Raw genomic sequence first — 20,362 nt, 5'->3', positions numbered from 1 at the left:
AGAAACGGTCACATGTGGCCGGGTGCAGCGGCTCATGCCTGTAACCCCAGCACTTTGGGAGGCTGAGGCAGGCGGATCATGAGGTCAAGAGATCGAGGCCATTCTGGCCAACATGGTGAAACTCTGTCTTTACTAAAAACACAAAAAATTAGCTGGGCATGGTGGCACGCGCCTGTAGTCCCAGCTACTCGGGAGGCTGAGGCAGGAGAATCACTTGAACCCGGGAGGTGGAGGTTGCAGTGAGCCGAGATTGCGCCACTGCACTCCAGCCTGTTGACAGAGTGAGACTCTGTCTCAAAAAAAAAAAAAAAAAAAAAGAAAAAAGAAAAAAAAGAAATGTTCACCTGTCTCCATTGAACTGAGTCATTGATCTCCTCTTCCCAGCACCATGAGAACCATCCCCTGACCAGCTGTGACAGCGCAGACAGGAATGGCCCAAGGTTGAGTAGCCAACAGCTTTCACCAGTTTGCACCATGGTAGCATGCATAGATTTATCAGCATTAATGTGCTCATCTCTCTTTCCCAGTGGGCTCCTTTCTGTGATACATTTAAGGTTCCATAGTCCCAGTTTATTCAGGCTAAAGGATCAGTGATACTCCCAAATCCCTTGTAGAGACAGCACTGGAAAATAGGACGGGTCCACCGCGGGCTGCATTTGCTGTTCCCTAACACCAGCGTCTGGTGAAGGCAGCTGTCCACACAGCCTTGAGCTATCACTGTCTGTGCTGTCACAGCTGGTCCGCGATAGTTCCTATGGTGCCGGGAAGAGACCTGTTCTCACTCTCCCATGCCAGCAATGCTCTGCGTTCTCAGTGTTTCAGCTTCTTAGTTTGTCCTCATACACACGATTCTCAAACTCTGCCCATGGGGCTGCAGTGGCTGCTGTGGTAGAAGGTTCCAGCCTTGGCAATGTGCTACATACCTAAAACACCTCCCCACTAACACCAGCAATTTAGTAATCCAGGCTCCTGCAGGAGACACACTGAGCTCATCAGAGATGTTTGAAAATGAGTGAACCTAAGGAGAAGTAGTTGGGAGTCTTGATTTGTTTTCTCCTAGGAGGCTTCTAGGCCCCCTCTCAAGTGGGCTCAACTGTTTAATACTTTCCAGTGACATTTGGCCTCGGTGTCCTGGGGAACAAATGGGGACCTGAGAAGAAACATTACCTAACATTCCTGCTTTTGGTCGATGATCGCCTCTGCCTTAAATTTGCAAAGCTAAAAGAAACTGCCTGGGTGATTGTTTCCAGAACAAAAAAGAATGTGTCCCAGGATGACTTGTTAGACGTGGAAGTGGCTGGCAACTTTTAACTTGCAGATTTTCTTGCTAACAAAAAATTTTAAAATTCTGTCTCACTGGGGATACTGCTACATATTCATTAAAAAAAATGACTAGTAAGAACTATACCACAATATTAGCCATGCTTACCTTTGAGTGGTGGGATTCCAATGGACTGTTTTCTTTTTTATTTTGTTTTGTTGTTCAGATTTCTGACAACAAACATGAATTACTTTCACAATTAGAACTATAGATCCTGCCAATAAGTTTACTTAGATCCATCCTAGTTGTTTCAAATGACAACCCCATCCCTCGCAGGCAGATCTGGCTCTCCCATGGTACCAGTGAGGGGCCAGTGGGTCTGTAATACAAGAGTTTTGTATAGCCACACAGAAGGAGGTTTGGAGTTAACCTCCATTTTGGGCTGTAACTCTCTCTGAGTTCTAAGTCCTTCAACAAGGCTGCCATTCACAGCCACCCCTTCCTGAAGGCTGCCATTGGGAAGTGTGTGTAGGGTCCCCAAGTCCACCCTCAGGTTTGATGATTCACTAGAAGAATTCAGAGAACTCAGAAAAGCTGTTATACTCACAGTTATGGTTGATAGAGCAAAAGATACAGATTAAATTCAACAAAGAAAAAAGGTATACAGAGTAGAGTCAAGGAGAAATTAGGCAGGAGCTTCCAGATGTTGTCACCCAGTGGGGCCACATGGATACCACTTAATCCCCTCAGCACTGATGTGTGGCAACATGCATAAAGTATTGCCAATTTGAGCCTTGATGTTCAGGGTTTCTATGAGGGGTAAGTCACATAGATAAAAAACACTCATGTGACTGACCTTAGCTGCTAAGGCTCCAGCTTTCCCAGAGGTCAAACTCATTGAGCATGGTCAGGTGACTCAAACCAGGGATTTGCCACACATCACCTTGTTAGCATAAACTATCTGTTGTGGCTTAGGGAATCCAGATATACAAAGACACTCTTTTTTTTCCAGGCAGGATATTCCAAAGTCTGAAAGGTTATCTCCCAGGAGCTAGTCAAGGGCCAGTTCATTTTTTTGGAATGTGCAGGGTTTGGGCGCTCCAAGCCTCCTGAGTTAATCCTTTTCCGCACTAGAGGTCAGGCCTTACAAGCATAGGCCTTGTTCCCTTCTGCCTGTATCTTTTTTTTTTTCTTTTCCTTTTTCTTTCTTTCTTTTTTTTTTTTTGAGATGTAGTCTTGCTGTGTCACTCAGGCTGGAGTGCAGTCGTGTGAACTCAGCTCACTGCAACCTCCCCTTCCCAGGTTCAAGCGATTCTTGTGTCTCAGCCTCCCAAGTAGCTGGGATGACAGGCTCGTGGCACCACACCCAGTTAATTTTTGTACTTTTAGTAGAGATGTGGTTTCATCATGTTGGCCAGGCTGGTTTTGAACTCCTGACCTCAGTGATCTGCCTGCTTCTGCCGCCTAATGTGCTAGGATTACAGGTGGTGAGGCACCATGCCCGGCCTGTCCATATCTTTTGCATACTTACAGTTTTCCTCTTTTGCATCCTTTTCTACATCATAGGGTCTGAGCCAGGTAAGCAAAGACTGGTTTTATTCTCCTCGTGGCTTTACACACTTGTAGAGCCGGGAGGCCAGAACTCCATTAATATCATTAGGCTGTTTGTCCTCATCCAAATCTCATCTCCGGTTGTAATCCCCATAATCCCCACGTGTCAAGGGCGGGACCTGGTGGGAGCTGATTGGATCATGGGGGTGGTTTTCCCTATGCTGTTCTCGTGATAGTGAGTGAGTTCTCAGGCGATTCGATGGTTTCATAAGTGTTTGACAGGTCCTCCTAGGCACACTGCTCTTTTGCCCGCTCCCATGGAAGATGTGCCTGCTTCTCCTTCCACCATGATTGTAAGTTTCCCAAGACCTCCCCAGCCATGCAGAACTGTGAGTTAATTAAACCTATTTTCTGGATGAATTACCCATGAGAATGGACTAACACATCTATGTAGAAACTTGGATTAGCTTGGCATTTTTATAGTCAATATTTTCTACTTCTGAGGCTGTGTTCCTGCTCCACTCTCCCTAGGAGGTCTTCCTGAGACCCCTTAATGATGGGCAGCATTGGCTGTATGGCTGCTCAGATTAGGGTTTGGAGCATGGGTGGCCTATCCTGGGGTCACAGACCTGTACCCCACCTGGCCTGGGTCCAGCCCCTTTCTCCTGGTGAGAGGTGAAGCCAGCTGGGCTTCTGAGTGGAGTGGGGACTTGGAGAACTTTTCTGTCTAGCTAAAGGATTGTAAACGCACCAATCAGCAGTCTGTAAAAACGGACCAATCAGCACTCTGTAAAATGGACCAATCAGCATGCTATAAAATGGACCCATCAGTAGGATGTGGGCAGGGCCAAATAAGGGACTAAAATTGGCAACCTGAGCCCCAGTGGCAACCTGCTCAGGTCCCCTTCCATGCTGTGGAAGCTTTGTTGGTTTGCTCTTCACAATAAATCTTGCTGCTGCTCACTCTTTGAGTCCTCATTAGCTTTATGAGCTGTAACACTCACCAGGAGGGTCTGCAGCTTCACTCCTGAAGTCAGCGAGACCACAAACCCACCAGAAGGAAGAAACTCCGGACACATCTGAACATCTGAAGGAACAAACTCTGGACACACCATCTTTAAGAGCTGTAACACTCACCGCGAGGGTCCGCGGCTTCATTCTCCAAGTCAGCGAGACCAAAAACCCACTGGAAGGAACCAATTCCGGACACACTGGCACACCTTGGGATGAATGCCACTACCTTGCAAAGTACCTTTCTCCCCTGCTGGGTACAAATCCTTAATACCTGTAAAGGTGAAAGAAGTCTGGGGATTTTGGTTGACCATGAGTACAAATGAAAAACACAGGGAAGTAGTCATTAAGAAACTATTAGTATGATCTACTGGAAGAGTGACAGCTTTGGTGTCCAGTATCTTTTAAAGCAAATATTTATTGAATCCATAGATGTGATTGGCAGTATAATATTGAAAAAAGCAGCTGAATTTGAATCCCTGCTTAGCTATTTCCTAGCTCTGTGACCTTGAGCAAGTTATTTTCTCTGTAAGTTTCAATATTTTCATCTGCATCATGGGAATATTAAAATGGGCCATGGTTAGGATTGGAAATAATGTATGCAAAGTGGCTAGTCCAGTGTCTAGCATGTAGTCGGTTGTAATAAATAATGGTTATTGCTAATATTATTTGGCTGTATCAACAGAGTAGCTGTTTTTAGATCAAGTAAGGTAGATGATACACTTCTTAGCTTCATCTGGGGAAACATTCAATTTGGGGCCGTCCACTCTGTGTGTGTGTGTGTGTGTGTGTGTGTGTGCATGCATGATTAAAAATTTAGATCCTTCCAAGGATGGTGGTCAGAAAGACAGAGAATCTGAAAAACATATCATATGAGGGAAATGGGAATGTTTAGCTCGGAAAAGAGAAAGCTGAGATTGAACTGCCTTTAAGTATTTGTTGGGTCACCCTGTAGAAGTGGAAATAGACACATGGGTTATAGCTTCAAAGGACATAATTAGACTCAATGGGGAAAGTAGGAGGCCAGATTCTGCCAGAAACAATTCTAGCCATCTAACAATTAGAGCTGTCCAGTAGTAGATTAGGCTGCTTCTGAATTGTCCTGTTCCTGGAATTATGCATCAGAAGATGTGAGACTAGTGGGAAGATTTTGGCTTTGGATGGGAGCCTGGCTGAGAATGAACTCCAAGGCTCCTTTGTCTGTAGTGGCCGTCTTGCTCATTTTTCTTGTTAAGATCCTGTAGGAGACACCACTCATAAAAACCCCTTGATATTAAATACCATTATAACTTCCAAGGAGCTGCAAACACCCACAGAATGTAAAAAACGAAGGTCTCTTATCCTATACCTAGCTTTCTCCCTAGAATGAAATTTTAACTTGGTTAGGAAGAAAGAGAGTCCCAGCCAGCGTTTCTCTTTAGAATGATTAAAGTCTTCAGATCCATCTGGACTCATTCATTTTAACTATTCCATTTCCCAAGAATATCATCTCATTACTTTTTCAATGACCCAATATTTTCAGCACAAGTGAATGAGTCCAGAAAGTCATTTCAGCCATTGATTATTTTTGGTAACCTTCTGATCTGTTCTGAATCCCTTTTCTTTTAATTTCCATTTATGTCCTCCTGTCTCGTCATCTGTTCCAAGCTGAAAATAGCGACTTGCCTTGACCTTATTATCTACCATTTAAGATTTTATAGTCTTTGGTTAAATCTCATCTTAATAAGTGTTCCTGGGCTATAGATTGTAGTTTTTCCTTTTATTTTTTTTAAAGGCTGTCCTTTGTCACTCCTATCTGTGATCACAGGACCAACATTATGGCCCTTCTCTGAGTATGCCAGAATCTCACTTCATCTTTTTGATAAGAACCATCCTCAACATCAGCTTAGTGAGTTATACCTATTTGCTTAGAAACAAAGAACACCTCCTCCTTAGCCTTGACCTGTGTCCCAATTCTGTTTCCTAATATACCTAAAATCCTACTTACATGGGATTTAAAATGCCACTGAGTAGGGCAACATACTAAGTGGTATTAGTTAAGTCTTAATGTGGCTGAGTTTGTCAGCTTCTTAGAAGTAACTTTTGACAACTGAGAAGAGATTGGGCAACATAACTCTGAATTTTTTTTTTTTTTTTTGCTAAACTATAACTGTAACTTTAACTATAAAACTATATATATATACATATTTGAGACAGGGTCACCCAAGCTGGAGTGCAGTGGTGTGATCATGGTTCACTGCAGCCTTGACCTCCTGGGCTCAAGCGATCCTCCCTGCCTCAGCCTCCTGAGTGGCTGGTACTACAGGTGCATGTCACCGTGCTAGGCTAATTTTAAAATTTTTTGTAGAGACCGAGTTACATTAAGTTGCCTAGGCTGATCTTGAACTCCTGGGCTCAAGTGTTCCGCCCACCTTGGCCTCCCACAGTGCTGGGATTACAGGCATGAGCCACTGTGCCTGACCAAACAATATCTTTTAAAGCAAATATTTATTGAATGCATAGATGTGATCGGCAGTATAATATTGAAAAAAACATGAAAAAGACACAGTAGTGGACCTCAAGGACCTTCTATGCAGGAGTGTAGGGGCTTGGGTTAAGACCTGAGAAAACATAGAAAGGAGAGTTTCAGATCATTAATGACAAACTTCAGATTTTGAGAGCAGGATCTGGGTGGCCTAAAGTAGTTTTCATACTCAGAAGTGGAGAGAAAGGAGACAGAAGGTGGTAGAAAAGAGTAATTTTCTTTCAGCTCCCTGGGATGCTTTTTTGTTGTGGATGAGAGTTTCTTTAGATTTTCAATTATCTTTCTAGTGTGTCCTGCCTGGTTGGGCATTACTCAAAACCCATCCAGTCCTCTGAGGCTTGAACGGACTTCTGATGCATGTCCTTAGGGCCTGTCTTTGTTGGTAAATCCAATTTGAGAGGAGGCAGCAAATTAACAGGAAAGGAAAATACTTTCCTTTTTTAATGGTAAAGCCCTCCTCTTTGCTCTTTGTGCCACAAAGTTGTTTTTATGTTCCTGGACCCAGCTTATCTTCCACGTCCACTATGGAAGCTTTTCTCATCCCCCAGCTGGACTCGAGCAGTGCTATCACCCTGAGTGCCTGAGCACTCCTGTGGTGCTTACCAGTCCCCGGCTGGCATTGCAGGTTGTCCTTTCCTGTGTAGGATGGGAGGCTGGCCACGGTCATATCACTATCATCAACCTCAAATAGTCGGAAAAGGGCGGCCAAATCAAGGTGCTGAGGATGAAGACCAGTACTACATCCTGCCTTCAGCTGAGGGCTTACAATCTGGGCTGGTCTTTCTCAAACGGGTTTGCTGGTGTTACTTGAGGTCTATGAATTCTGTGAGAACTTTAAAAATTGTGTTTATCTGTCAATAATAATAAAACATTTTATCAGTTATAAATACAGAAATTATTTTTTATAATAATAATTTGCTATGGAGAGGCATTTATTTATTTATATAACTTTAATTTTAATTTTTTTGAGACAGGGTTTTGCTCTGTCACCCAGACTGGAGTGCAGTGGCGTGATCTCTGCTCACTGCAACCTCAACTTCCCAGGCTCAAGCGATTCTCCCACCTCAACCTCCCCAGTAGCTGGGAATACAGGCGCACACCACCATGCTCAGCTAGTTTTTGTAATTTTTGTAGAGACGGGGTTCTTCCATGTTGCCTAGGGTGGTGAATTTACTTTTTTTATAACCATATTATTCAGGGGTTTTACAGACAATTTCTGGTACCGAAAGACTATTGTTTCTCCAAAAGAGGTTCTTATATTACTCAAATATGAGAGACATTGGTTTAGTCAATTTCATTCTGTCATTAACAAATTCATTCATTCATCAATAAACATTTATGGTATGCCTATTTATTAGGTGCCAGGCACTTTGTCAGGTGCATCAGCAAGTGGTCAGGACCTGTTCTGGGCTCCAGAATCCTCACTGCTGTTCCTGACTTACCAGGTAGCCCCTACCACAGAGTTCAGGCTGTCGACTTCTCTATGCTTCACTTTCTCCACCACTAATACAAGGGTAAGAGTATATCTATTTTTTGTCTTTTGGAGGGGTAGGAAAACATACCCTAGGATTTATTTAGTTATTTATTTTAATTAAAAACATTTTAATGCTGCCATGAGAAAGCAGTACCTTAGGATTTAAAAACCAAACAAAACCAAATCGAAGAATTACTTGTTTCCAAATTTGGTGTTTTTGAGTCAGAGGCAAGTGCTAAATTCACATCTCTTTCTACCTCCCACTAACTTCAGTAGGAGGGATCTAGGACCCATGGAAGGTCTCAATCAGCTCTAGCAGAAATGGGTCCTACACTGTAGAGCTGATTTTTCACAAGAGCTATTTTTAGATTTGTTTACACTGCCACCGACCTCCAATTTCACATTTCAGAAACTCCCATGGGGCTGAGGAGTTACTCCCTGGGAATCTTCTCTGCTTAGCAGGAGCTCAGGAGCACAGTACTGATGGGTCTCGTGTTTAAAGAACAATCTGTCACAAAGCTAAGGGGCTTATTACTCATCTTAACACTGAGCCCTAAATAAACACTGGAGTAGATAGAGACATAATCTCGGACCTCTGAGCGTACAGCTAATATGAATAGTCATTAAAGTAGCACATTGGCAAACCCACTACCCACTGGGACCATTCTTGTTGGAAAAGTCTGATCATCTGGCATCCAATTGCAGTGCAATCAGGAAGAACTATTCCATGGTGCTTAAATATGTCAGCGTAAATCTCTAACAGGGCCACTACCACCTGGAGGAGTAGGTGGGATGCACTTTGCTTTAAAGGGATACCTTCCTTTCTCAATATGCTCACAGACAGACGGGGATCCAGGATCACGCAATCCAGTTGGGCAGATTTTTTCTGATTCTGAGCATCACATTTAGCAGGGCAAGTTTTTGTTCCCAAAACTTCAAGATCTGGAGCCAGACCTCCACTGGTACCTGAAACACACTGTGTTTGGCCATCCTAGAAGACATAGGGTGGGGCTATCAGTGGGTCAGCTTATTTATCAGGGCCTGCTTGCTCTCTGCTCTCTGGAGCAAGAACTACTAGGGCTTTTATAGGGGCATGATGTCTTCAATCATCCAGCAAATATTATTGAGTATCTACTTTGTGCCAGACACCACACTAGATATCAGAGATACAGAGAGAGATAAGGACCAGTCCCTACTTTTTAGGTGCTTGTAATCCAGGTGGAGACATAGACAAATCAAGACACAGAGCAGTGAGTGATGACAAGGGAAACGCAGTCCTTTTCTTCTTGACCCAATATTGGAGGGTTAGAAAAGCCTTGTTGGAAGGTGGATGTTCAAACTGAGACCCAGAGAATGTATAAGAATTAACAGGTGAATGTGAGGATGGCAAACTGTATAAGTCCCAAGGTGTGGGACAGCATGTAGATCTGAAACTACACATATTTCAAGATTGGCTGCTCAGAGAGTGCAAGATGATATGGTGAGAAATGAGATAGAAGAGGTAAACTTCCTTGATTACATTGCCCCTTACTTATTTTTCCCTGCACTCCTTCCCCAAAGCAGTTATGGCTGGTACATCTGTGTATACATATGTGTGTGTGTGTGTTTGCATTAAAAAACAACTTCAGCAAATGTTTCAATTCAAATATTTAGTTTGCTTGGCTGAAAACTAATTAGAAGGTAAAGTGCTTGCTGCAGGTCAGGTTGGGGAAAACATCACATGTGAGGCTAGTTATCACAGGGGCTGTGACCTGGTCCTTGCCAAGCTTCCGAATGTTCGGAAGAAGTTTTAGTTTCTAAGAAAGCAAGCTACCAGGGACTCTCAGTATAGAAACAGAAGGGACTGTGCCAGAGGGATGCTAGGAGAAACCCTCACAGTTTGCCTCATATGAATGTAAGACCTCTGAATGAATAGTTTTGTAACCTATGGGACCTACAGAAGCAGAAATTGTGGTCCTTTGAATAAGATGGTGACTGCTATGTGACAACACGGCTCGTTAAATTAAGGTGGCAGATGTAATTAACAATAAGCACAGTATAAAGTCTTGGCATGGCAGTTTACATAGTCATAGAATGTTGCAATAGTTGAGATATTGGTTAGATATTACAATAAAAAACAAAGTAATAGTGAATTTAATAAAATAAGAGGATTATTTCTTCTCTCATAGAAGTCTGAGCTGGTAGGTGGTCCCAGGGTGGTAGGTGGTAGGGAGCTCTGCTTTGTGAGTTTGTACAGGACCCGGATACCTTCTATCTTGTTCAACTACCATCTAGGGTTAAAGATGACTCTCTGCCACCATGTCCAACTTCCAGTTCGAAGGAAAGTGGAAGGGGAAAGTTGAACCAAAAGTACCTTTATGAAGGCATGGCCTGAAAATGGAAGATTATCACTTCTCTTTGCATCACACTGGCAGGTAATTGGTTGGTTGGCCACATGTAGCTGCAGTAAAGGCTGTGAACTGCAGTCTCTACTTGAGCAGGGTGTTTTTAGCTAGAGTTTGGGGTGTTATTGCCAACGGAAAGAAGGGGAGAATGGATAGTGGTGAACAATTAGTCAACTGTCATAGATGTTTATCTCTATCGTTTGATCTTCTCAACAACCTTGTGAGAAAGCAGACACAGATTATTTACCATCCTCGCTTTTGCAGATGAGAAAATTGAGGTGGAAAGATGAAGGGACTCTGTCAATATCATAAAATGAAGCCACATGGCATAGTGGGACAACTGCAAAAACTTGGTCAGGAGGTGCCCTGGTCGGGCACAGTATTAACCACTCAGTTTTCTTTTTTTTTTTTGAGAAGGAGTCTCGCTCTGTCGCCCAGGCTGGAGTGCAGTGGCCAGATCTCAGCTCACTGCAAACTCCGCCTCCCGGGTTTACGCCATTCTCCTGCCTCAGCCTCCCGAGTAGCTGGGACTACAGGCGCCCACCACCTCGCCCGGCTAGTTTTTTTTGTATTTTTTTAGTAGAGACGGGGTTTCACTGTGTTAGCCAGGATGGTCTCGATCTCCTGACCTCGTGATCCACCCGCCTCGGCCTCCCAAAGTGCTGGGATTACAGGCTTGAGCCACCACGCCCGGCCACCACTGAGTTTTCTAAAACGTATTTCTCAGCCTGGGAGCAGAAGTTCCCAGTGCTTGTAGCTTCTTTCAAGAAAAAGCTTCCCGGTAGTCATGAGTTAGAGGTCTGAAGAGCACAAATTCAAGGACATTTTGAACATGGATGTGATCTGGTTAACCCATCTTTGCCTCTTCCAGTCCAAGCACAGACAATGAGCAGAGAGCAGGACAATGTGGATTAATGGAAAGAACATTGGATTGGGGTAAGGAGACCCCAAGAATATTGGATTGGGGTTCTGGTCTTGTTCCATGACCAATGGAGTCATGTTTAGCTCACATCAATCGCATGCCTGTGAAGTGACAGCTGCTGAGCTTGACACTGACATGTCTTCTCATTTAATCTCAGAACAACATTGTGAAGTAGATGTTACTATGTATATTTTACAGAAGACAAAACTGAGGCCCAAAGAGCTGAGTGCCCCAAAGTTATATAGCTTGTGAGAGGTAGGGCTGGAATTCTAACCTAGACCTTCTGACCGTGAACCCCAAGCAAGCCCTTCTACAAAATCATACTGTTCTATATGCCAAGTAACTGCTGGGTGAGCCGGAACTAAAATGGGATATGTCTCCAGTCACACGGATGACCCGTAACACGTCTACCTGGGGCCCAGGTACTTAGGTTGTGTACTTTGTGTCTCTTTTTGTGTGTGAAGGAAACCCCTATATCAGAGGTTGGATCCCCTAAGTTGGCCTTACCCACACATTCTGCTTGATCTACCATCTCTGGGCTATGCTTTTTTCTTTGTTAATTTTCTTCTCTTTTCAAAATTACTGAAGGAATGTATGCTCATAAAATTTAAATAACATAGAACAGTCAGAGATCAGTTAGGATGCTTCCCTAGCCTCTCCAACTCCTTTCCTGTCCCTTTCTAGAGGAGACCACTTTCAGCAGTCTGGGGAGCACCTTCAGATGTTTCTTGTCTATGCATTTATTTTTGTCGAGATTTTAAAAAAATAAAAATGGGAATGTGTGTGCTGTTTTGCAATTCACTTTTTCCACTTCACAATACCTTGTGTTTATCTTTCTATACCAGTATATTAAAACTGATCTCATTATTGCTGGTGGACATGTGTTGCACTAGACACGAATCTGACTTCAGATCCTGCTCAATTTGGTATCTTATGACTTTGGACCCATTCAACCTCCATCCTGATTCCTGGATCCATCACTTACTAGCTGCATGATACTGGGAAACTGACTTAATGGCTCCGTGCCTCAGTTTCTTCACCTGTAAAGTGGGGTTAATATCGGTAATCTACCTCATAGGATGCTAGGAGGACTAAATGAGTTAACGCATGTAACATGTTTAGAACAGAGCCTGTAACATATGCTATATGAGTGCTAGATGAGGTTTAGGTATTCTTTTCACACCTGGATACTATTTCCTAATATATCTAGTCTATTACTTGACATCTAAGTTGTTTGTGATTCCTTTTTTTTTGTGGCTAAAACAAACACTGTTGTGATCAATATACATTTACATATCCCTTTGTGCACATGTGGAAGTGTTTGTGTAGAATAAATTTCTTGGAATAGCATTAGTGGGCCTGAGGGTGTGGGGATTTTCAGTGGTAACATCAGTTGGTGGGCTCTGCTTGACCATGCTTTTCTTGGTTCACTCATATCAGCTCACCCAGTAGCAGCTGTTGGGCATCCTGCCAGGGTCCTATCCATCACATGGCCAGTGGTTGGCAGAGCTATGTGGCAGTAAGCATTCCTCTTTGTCTTCCCAGGGCCTGGCCCTTCGTCAGCGTTCATTAGACTGGATGGCTTGGCTTCCTGGTGATCCTGATTGAGATTCTGAGTTGCTACTTTATATAAAGCATGGTGCCCAGTGGAGCGATGCCCGGGGCCAAGAACCTTGATCAGACCCACATGCCCAGCGTAAGGCTGAGGATGAGATGGTACAAGTGGTCAAGAGAATCAACATGGTTTCACCCTTGAATCAGTGCAGGTTCACTAGGGGCTCCATGACATGGCACTTTTTAACTTGATGATCATGTCTTTGCTGAGTGATATGGGGTAGGTGTGGATGTGATGATTCACACGACGCAGGGATCGAGTGCACCTCCCCCAAAACAGGAAGTGAAATAAAGCAGCACTGTGAATTGCTACTATGACATTTCGCTTGATCTTATTAACACAGGAGGGGCTAAGCAATAAATGTGATAATCTCACTTGGGAAATTTGGGGTTGGTTGTTTATTCAATCCTTGAACATTTATTGAGCAGTTATTTTGTGTCAGACACGGTTATTGATGCTGGGGGTATGAAACTATGGACTAAGGCGTAGTTTCAACCTTTGAAAACTCCACAGAAGCTTTAAGAACTCTTGAGGAGACTTAATTTTTCAAGAACAATGGGAGTGAAGATATAATACTGCCGGTGGGGCCTGAGCTCTACCCTGAATGAGACTTGGGGGATGGGTACACATGGGATTATTGGGGTCCCTTCACACAGAAATGCTCATTGGAGAGGCTTTCCTGTACAAATATTAGAAATGTAAAATTACATGTTAATTTCTTTTTCTGTGCTTAGAAAAGGTGCAGGATATATAATTTAGAAAAATGTAAAGGAAAATTAAAGATCACCTATAACTCTCTCATCCCGATGCAACCATTGTGGAATGTACGTGTATTTATTTCTTTATCATGTTTATATGTAGGTACATTTTAAAAGCAAAATTAGGAATCATACTTCATATTCTGCTTCGTGACTTGCTTTGTCACTCAAACTGCATTAGGAGCATTCCACAAATCTTTGAATATTCCTGTATTACATGATATGCAATGGATTATGGTGTTCTGTTATATATTATAATCGAGTTAGTCAATTAATGATTTGCAAGGGCACACTGGTTATTGTTATCTTTTCCCCTATGCCTCCTGGTTTTGGCTTTTATTATTTTGTAAAGACGCAGAAGAAATCTTGAGTTCTGAGTGTTTATCCCCATCCTTTGTGAACACTGCTCTCAGGCACAAAAAACAACATAGGCTGGGCATGGTGGTGGGCACCTGTAGTCCCAGCTACTTGAGAGTCTGAGGCAAGAGAATCGCTTGAACCTGGGAAGCAGAGGTTGCAGTGAGCTGAGATCATGCCACTGCACTCCGGCCTGCGCGACAAGAGCAAGACTCCATCTCAAAATACAAACAAACCCACACAAAAAACCCCACAACATGATTCCAGTTTCTATGCTCATTTTAGAATCCTGCATCTGACCACCACATAAAAATTCCTCTGGATAACTTCATGTGGGCCTTCCCTTGGCTAGAACTGGAAGATTGTTTTCCAAACTCCACTCCTTTTCCATTTGTGTTGTTCACTCACCGAGTGCCACTTTCTCTTTTGTTTTTAGACACCTCGGCTGCAGCTGACTCCAGAAACATTTTCCCTCGTTAAGTCTCGGCTCCACAGGTTGCCTCCTTCCACTCATCATTTCTCATTTCTCACCGTGAAAATCTCTCCTTTCTCTCTTTATGGCTTCCTGAGACCTGAAAATAGAGGTAATTTAAATTTGGTAATTATGATGACAACAAAACAACTTTTGTTGAAATGCAGAGTTTAAAATGCCAGAGTTTCCTACTGTTGAGATCTCTCTGCTTCCCTTCTGTGGATACCGCTGTGGGAGCTTGTCTGAGTCTGCCCCAGAACAGGAGGCCAAGCATGAGGCCATGCGAAACCGCTTCTGCACAGAGGTGGTGATTTCTACCTCTTGGGGTATGGGGGGTGGTCGGCTAGGATTACCACGTTCAGGTTCAGCCCCCTTCAGACCTTCCTAACCTCCAGATGGAATCTTTTCCTTCCCACCTTCTGGACCCTGCACGGGGAGGGTCTCGGGCTGTGGCCACGAGGCGGCATTGGGCAGCTAGAATCACAGGGTAGGGATTGGGGGGTGGGTTTCTTCTCTGACAGTGGGTAGGTGAGTCACCTTCTGCGGGCTGCTCATGGCAGCCTCTTCCTCTATCCTTGAAGCAGACCTTCCAAAGACTTCACTTGCTCCCTTATAAAGGGCTTTGAGTTCTGCAAGAGGCAGCCATGAATGTATTCGCATCCTGCTTTCTGTATGAACATCCTGCTTTCTGGCACATGGCTAGGCCACCTCTTAAACAACCGGCGCCAATTCACAGTGAAAAAATATATGCTCAAAGCTGGTTTCAGAAGGAGGACACGGGAGGCGTATAATATCGAGCCCGTCTCCCGACGGTGCCATCTGTTCTCATTAAGGCAGCCACAGCGCCGAAGGAGGGGCCTCCAGGTGCACACAAGGAAGCCTGCTCGCCTGTTATCCTCTCAGAGACTTTGCCTTTTGTTTTGTTTAGTTTTGTTTTTGTCTGGCAGGCTCAAAAAGACGCTGTCCTACTTTCCGCAGAAAAATCACTCTCACATTTTAAGAAATTAAGTCTCTGGGAAAAAAATATTGTTTGAGAGGGCTTGTAATGGCTCCTTGAACACATGCTGTGCCTGCCAATTTATAACAGAGAAATATTACAGAAGTTGGGAGCCAAAGTTGGTGTGCACAGCCATTGCTTAAAGAGGGATGGATGCTTCCTGGGGACAGTGATCTTCCCCTGGGCCCCCTAGCATTTATTCAATCTGGAGAGAATTTGTCTGCCAGGCTCCCACTCCTACATCCCAGGAAGAGCTGGGCACATTCATCGTCTTGTGTATTTGGAAAGTGATGATAATTCCTCTGAGAGCCAACTGGGCTTGGGAGAGTGTGATCAAACTTCTGCTGGCAATCAGACTGCCTTTGGGGAGGGAAGTCTCCATTTTGCAGGTATGTGTCTACTGCCAGTCTGCGGGGAAGCCTACCCAGTCAGCAATATGTTACCATGAAAATCTCCTTTTGGGGTATCTTATATCACATTATAGGGAAAGGCAGAGGAAATATCAAAAGCATTTGGCCCCAAATTTAAAATGATCTTTCCGTAGATTTTTACAGACTTTGTTTTACAAGATTGGTCTGAGGCCTAAAGCACGTCTTCAGGTCTCTTACATACTTATAATGTCCTCCTTCTCTCTTGGGGTTTCGTTCCTGCCTGCCCTCAACACCCCTTACCGTGCTCCTATTCTGTCTCTCCTCACATGCATGGTTTGTATATTATGTCCTGTCAGTCAATTCCTACTAAAATGTTAGCTGATGTCAGGGTATTCTCATGGGAAGATATTTGCATTTTAATAGGTGGCTTGAATATAGAAAAGCTTCATCCTAAACTTGCAAAGCCTCACTGGGGAAAAACAGGCAATTTTGGTTAGAGTGTGGGATGAGGGGCTGACAAGGGGGAATGTGTGTGAGGTCAGACACATTCTCACATCTTACTGTGAGTCGTCCATGGAACTTGCCTTTCTTTTCTCTCTCTCTTTTTCCTTTGTACCCAGACCTCAGAGTAAATGGCACCTCACACACTCCTGTGGGCCAGAAAGAAAGTCTTTCATAGGCAGATAGGAAATAAGACAGCAGTTTTTCCAAGAGTACTGAAATGCAACAAGTCTACTGGTCTGTTGAGTTAAAAAATGGTCAGTTTGGTTGTTCTTGTTCATCGAGTTCAGCTGATCAGTTCGGTAGAAGCAATGGAGTACTGCAGTACAGTAAAACTGTTGATTCACAGCAGCCATCCCTGAACTTTTTGGCACCAGGGACTGGTTTCATGGAAGACATTTTTTTTTCCACAGGAGGGGCAGGGGATGGTTTTGGGATGAAACTGTTCCACCTCAGATCATCAGCTATTAGCACATTAGATTCTCATAAGGAGCACACAATGTAAATCCCTCGCATGCGCAGTTCACAATAGGGTTTGCACCCCTATGAGCATCTAATGCAGCTGCTGATCCGAGAGGAGGCGGAGCTCAGGTGGTAATGCTGCTTACTTCCTGCTGTGGGGCCCCGTTCCTAACCCATACTGGTCTGTGGACCCCTGATTTACAGCACTAAGTTACCAGTTTCCATGTCGGTGGGCTTGGTGGAAACTTTTCAAGCTCTGTGTGATGGAGTAGCACAGGGTAGAAGGAGTACTGTTGGGAAAAACCTGGCTGCACCTGCCCCTTTATAAAGGAGACTATTGAAGTTAATTTATTTTTAAAACACAAAATGAAATTTGGTTTGAAATTTGAGGAGGAGATACACTGATGTAGCCTCTGAGAAGGAGTTAAAGACCAATAAAAGGTGGTTCTTTCTGTTCCCAAACCCAGAAGCCAATAGGGTCCACAGAAGGAGCACAGCACCACGGTGACCATGCTGCAGCATTGTCAGATTTAGCAAGAAGAAATACAGGGTGCCCAGGGAAGCTTGAATTTCTGATGAACACTGAAGACTTTTTTAGTATGTATGATTTTTGGAACATATTTATAGAAAAAATTATTATTTATTTGAATTCAAACTGAGTGTCCTATATTTTTGTCTGGCAATCTGGTACCATACTGCCCCTTTGTAATTCCTTGTATACATCGTTAAAGAATAATTTTTTTGAAAGGGTAAAATTATAACTCTTGTATGAATATAAAATGAACATGTGTCAAAGATTTTTTTAGTTCACCGATTAATGAGTGAATCAGTAAGATGTCACAACTGGTTAGAAGAATTCAGAACACACACACACACACACACACACACACAATCAGGAAAGGCTGAACTGAATTTGTTAATAGTTGCAAAAGTAGCCAAATTCCCAGGGCAATAATCAATTGCATTCCACCGGGCAAAATTAATTTGTGTTTCCATGGACAAGAATCATTTGCATTACTCTCAGGTTTCTACAACTTGCAGTAGTTGTAAAATAGGCCAAAGACAATGACCACTACAGAATAACCAGGAAGGGTGTGTTAGAACATCCAGGAATCATTTTTGCCTATTTCAAAGCCTTTCACAATTGAAACGTTTGACAATCTTATGCTCCCTCCTATCTCGGGCCTTTGCACTTGATGGTTCCTCCACTTTTTTAGTTGTCTTGTACTTACCCTTCACTGTGGGAGATTAGAATATGCCACCCCAAAATATGCCTCTTTGGCATGAGGATTGTTGAGCTGATGGCAAATGAGAAGAAACACATGCAGGAAAGCTCCCTGCTCTTTCCCTATTTGCCTAACATCAGGACATACATTTATGAAGACAAAAGACATCCCACCTCCTCTTGCTCCCCAGGCAAACATAGGTTAACCACTTAAGACAACTTTGGATCCTTACGTGCCTGGAGAAAGCACCAGAGGAACCTACATTAACAAGCTTCACCAACTAGCCTTTATCTGCCGATTATTTGCCTTTCCACAAGTTGCTGCCCCTAAAGACTCAAAGTTCTTTTCCTTTGTGTCACAAATCTAAAAACGTACTGTTCCTTGTTGAAGATACTATATAAATTGGTATTCAAAGCCACCTCTTTGAACGTTTTTTATTCTCTGGGTTTCTCCCATTTATGTATGAAATATACATACATCAAACAAACATCTGTTTGTTTTTCTCTCGTTAACCTTTTTTCTTTTGTTTGTTTGTTACAGGGGCCTGTTCTAAGAACTTACAAGAGTTAAGAAAAAAAAAAATATCTTCAAACATCATTACCTCTGGAAAGCTCTCCCTGACCCACAAACTAGGTTGGGTTCATGTGCTACAAGCTCTTATAGGACCATGTTTCCTTCATTAGGGCATTTATGTGAGTTTATAATTCATGCTCCTTACTGAGGTTTCTAAGTCCTTGCATGATCTGACCCCTGCACCCATCAGCTTCCCTTTCAATAACTGTGCTCTGGTCATACTTCTCTCCCTTCTGTTCCTCAACCATAACAAGTTTCTCCCTGCCTTAAGAACTTTGCACCTGTTGTTCCCCATGCCTCAAATATTTTTTCCTCTTGGCTCTTGCGAGGCATGTTTCTTTTCATCCGTCAGGTCCCAGTTTGAATGTCAGAAAAGCCTCTCCTGATCATCTTATCTAAAGATGCTCCCTTCTCCACTCTCACTTTCTATTCTAGTGATTCCTCAGCCTTAGCACAGATCAGAATCACCTGGCAGGCTTGTTAAAACACAGGTTGCTGGGGCCCATGGCCAGAGTTTTTGATTCAGTAAGTTCAGAAGCAGCATGAGGGTCTGTGTTTTAACAAGTTCTCAGGTGATGCTGATGCTGCCAGGATGGGCATCACTCTTGGAGAAACACTGCTCTGTTTTCTTTCAACACCTAACATTCTGTTTCCCCCTTTTGCTGATTTGCTTTCTGTCTCCCATTATAGCTGAAAGTTCCACACGAGCAGAGATAGTGATGCTCCTATTCTCTGATTCATCTACAGTACTAAGAACAGTGCCTTATATAAAAGAAGTTTAATGATTATTTGATGAATGAATGAATGAACCATTTTCTACTTTTTTGTTCTGTATTGTAACAAAGGGTTTGCTTAACAAGTTACTGTTGAACTCAGGTGCTGGAACCAAGTTATAGAGATTGGCTTTCATCACTAAGATATGTTTGTGGAAGAGGAGTTGTCTTAATTTAATAAACCACACCAATATCTGACCAGTAACTTGAATCAAGACAAGTGCCTGCTGTGGCCTGCACTTTCCATGAGCACACCTTCCTACTTAGGGTCAATGTCATTAACCAACAGTTGGTTAGATGACATCAGGGCTTTAGGTGCTATTGGCAGGCCCCAAGCAGACATGAGTTTTGCCAAGACTGGTAGCTATGATGAGCATTCAGAAGACATATATGGCAGGTGGCGTGGGGGAAAGGCTTGTGCTTTGGCTTGAAGTGTGCCTCTTGGATGAAGCAGCTTGGGTAAAGGAAGGGAGAGAGAGCAAGCAGGGAGAATCCTTCCTCCAAGCTAGGTTATAGGCAGTGCTCTCACATCCCTGGTATTGGCAGGTAATAACTCCAGGCCTCCTCATGCCCATATTCTGTTCCAAAGACCCTAGTCCAGGCTTTAGGGCATACCCTCAGGCTCTCTTACCCACTAACCCTCCAGGTTCTGTTTGTTTTCCCCCTTCTACTCTCTTCTGTGCCATTCCTCTAGGCTTTTACCTTGCCATGTGACAGGCTTATGTGGGAAACTAATGAGTCCCAATGACTGCCCCCCCCACACACATGCACACACACATACACACACGCACACACGCACGCACACGCACGCATGCACACACACACACACGCCTTTATATACGGCTGCGTGCGATGGCTCGCACCTGTAATCCCAGCACTTTGTGAGGCCGAGGCGGGTGGATTATTTGAGCTCAGGAGTTTGAGACCAGCCTGGGCAACATGGTGGAACCCTGTCTCTACAAAAAAGTACAAAAATTAGCCAGGCATGGCAGTGCTCACATGTAGTCCCAGCTACTTGGGAGTCTGAGGCAGGAGGATTGCTTGAGTCCAGGAGGTCCAGGCTGTAGTGAGCCATGTTCGTGACCTGGGTGACAAAGTGAGACCCTGTCTCGAAAAAAAATTTATATATC

The 20,362-nt window shown here is 43.6% G+C and overlaps 1 long non-coding RNA gene across 1 annotated transcript in view; it reads left to right on the top strand.

The window, feature by feature from the left end:
• LOC108513481 (uncharacterized) overlaps positions 1–20,362 on the top strand; it is a 96,016-nt gene that overhangs the window by 60,955 nt on the left and 14,699 nt on the right. Inside the window, exon 2 of the long non-coding RNA XR_001880916.1 lies at positions 18,427–18,578. This is a non-coding gene — a long non-coding RNA (uncharacterized LOC108513481). The remainder of the gene's footprint in view (positions 1–18,426; positions 18,579–20,362) is intronic.

The sequence above is a fragment of the Rhinopithecus bieti genome, unplaced genomic scaffold (genome assembly GCF_001698545.2).
Source record: "Rhinopithecus bieti isolate Rb0 unplaced genomic scaffold, ASM169854v2 scaffold_31527, whole genome shotgun sequence".
Classification (NCBI taxonomy): domain Eukaryota; kingdom Metazoa; phylum Chordata; class Mammalia; order Primates; family Cercopithecidae; genus Rhinopithecus; species Rhinopithecus bieti.
This window is presented reverse-complemented; position numbering and strand designations above follow the sequence as displayed.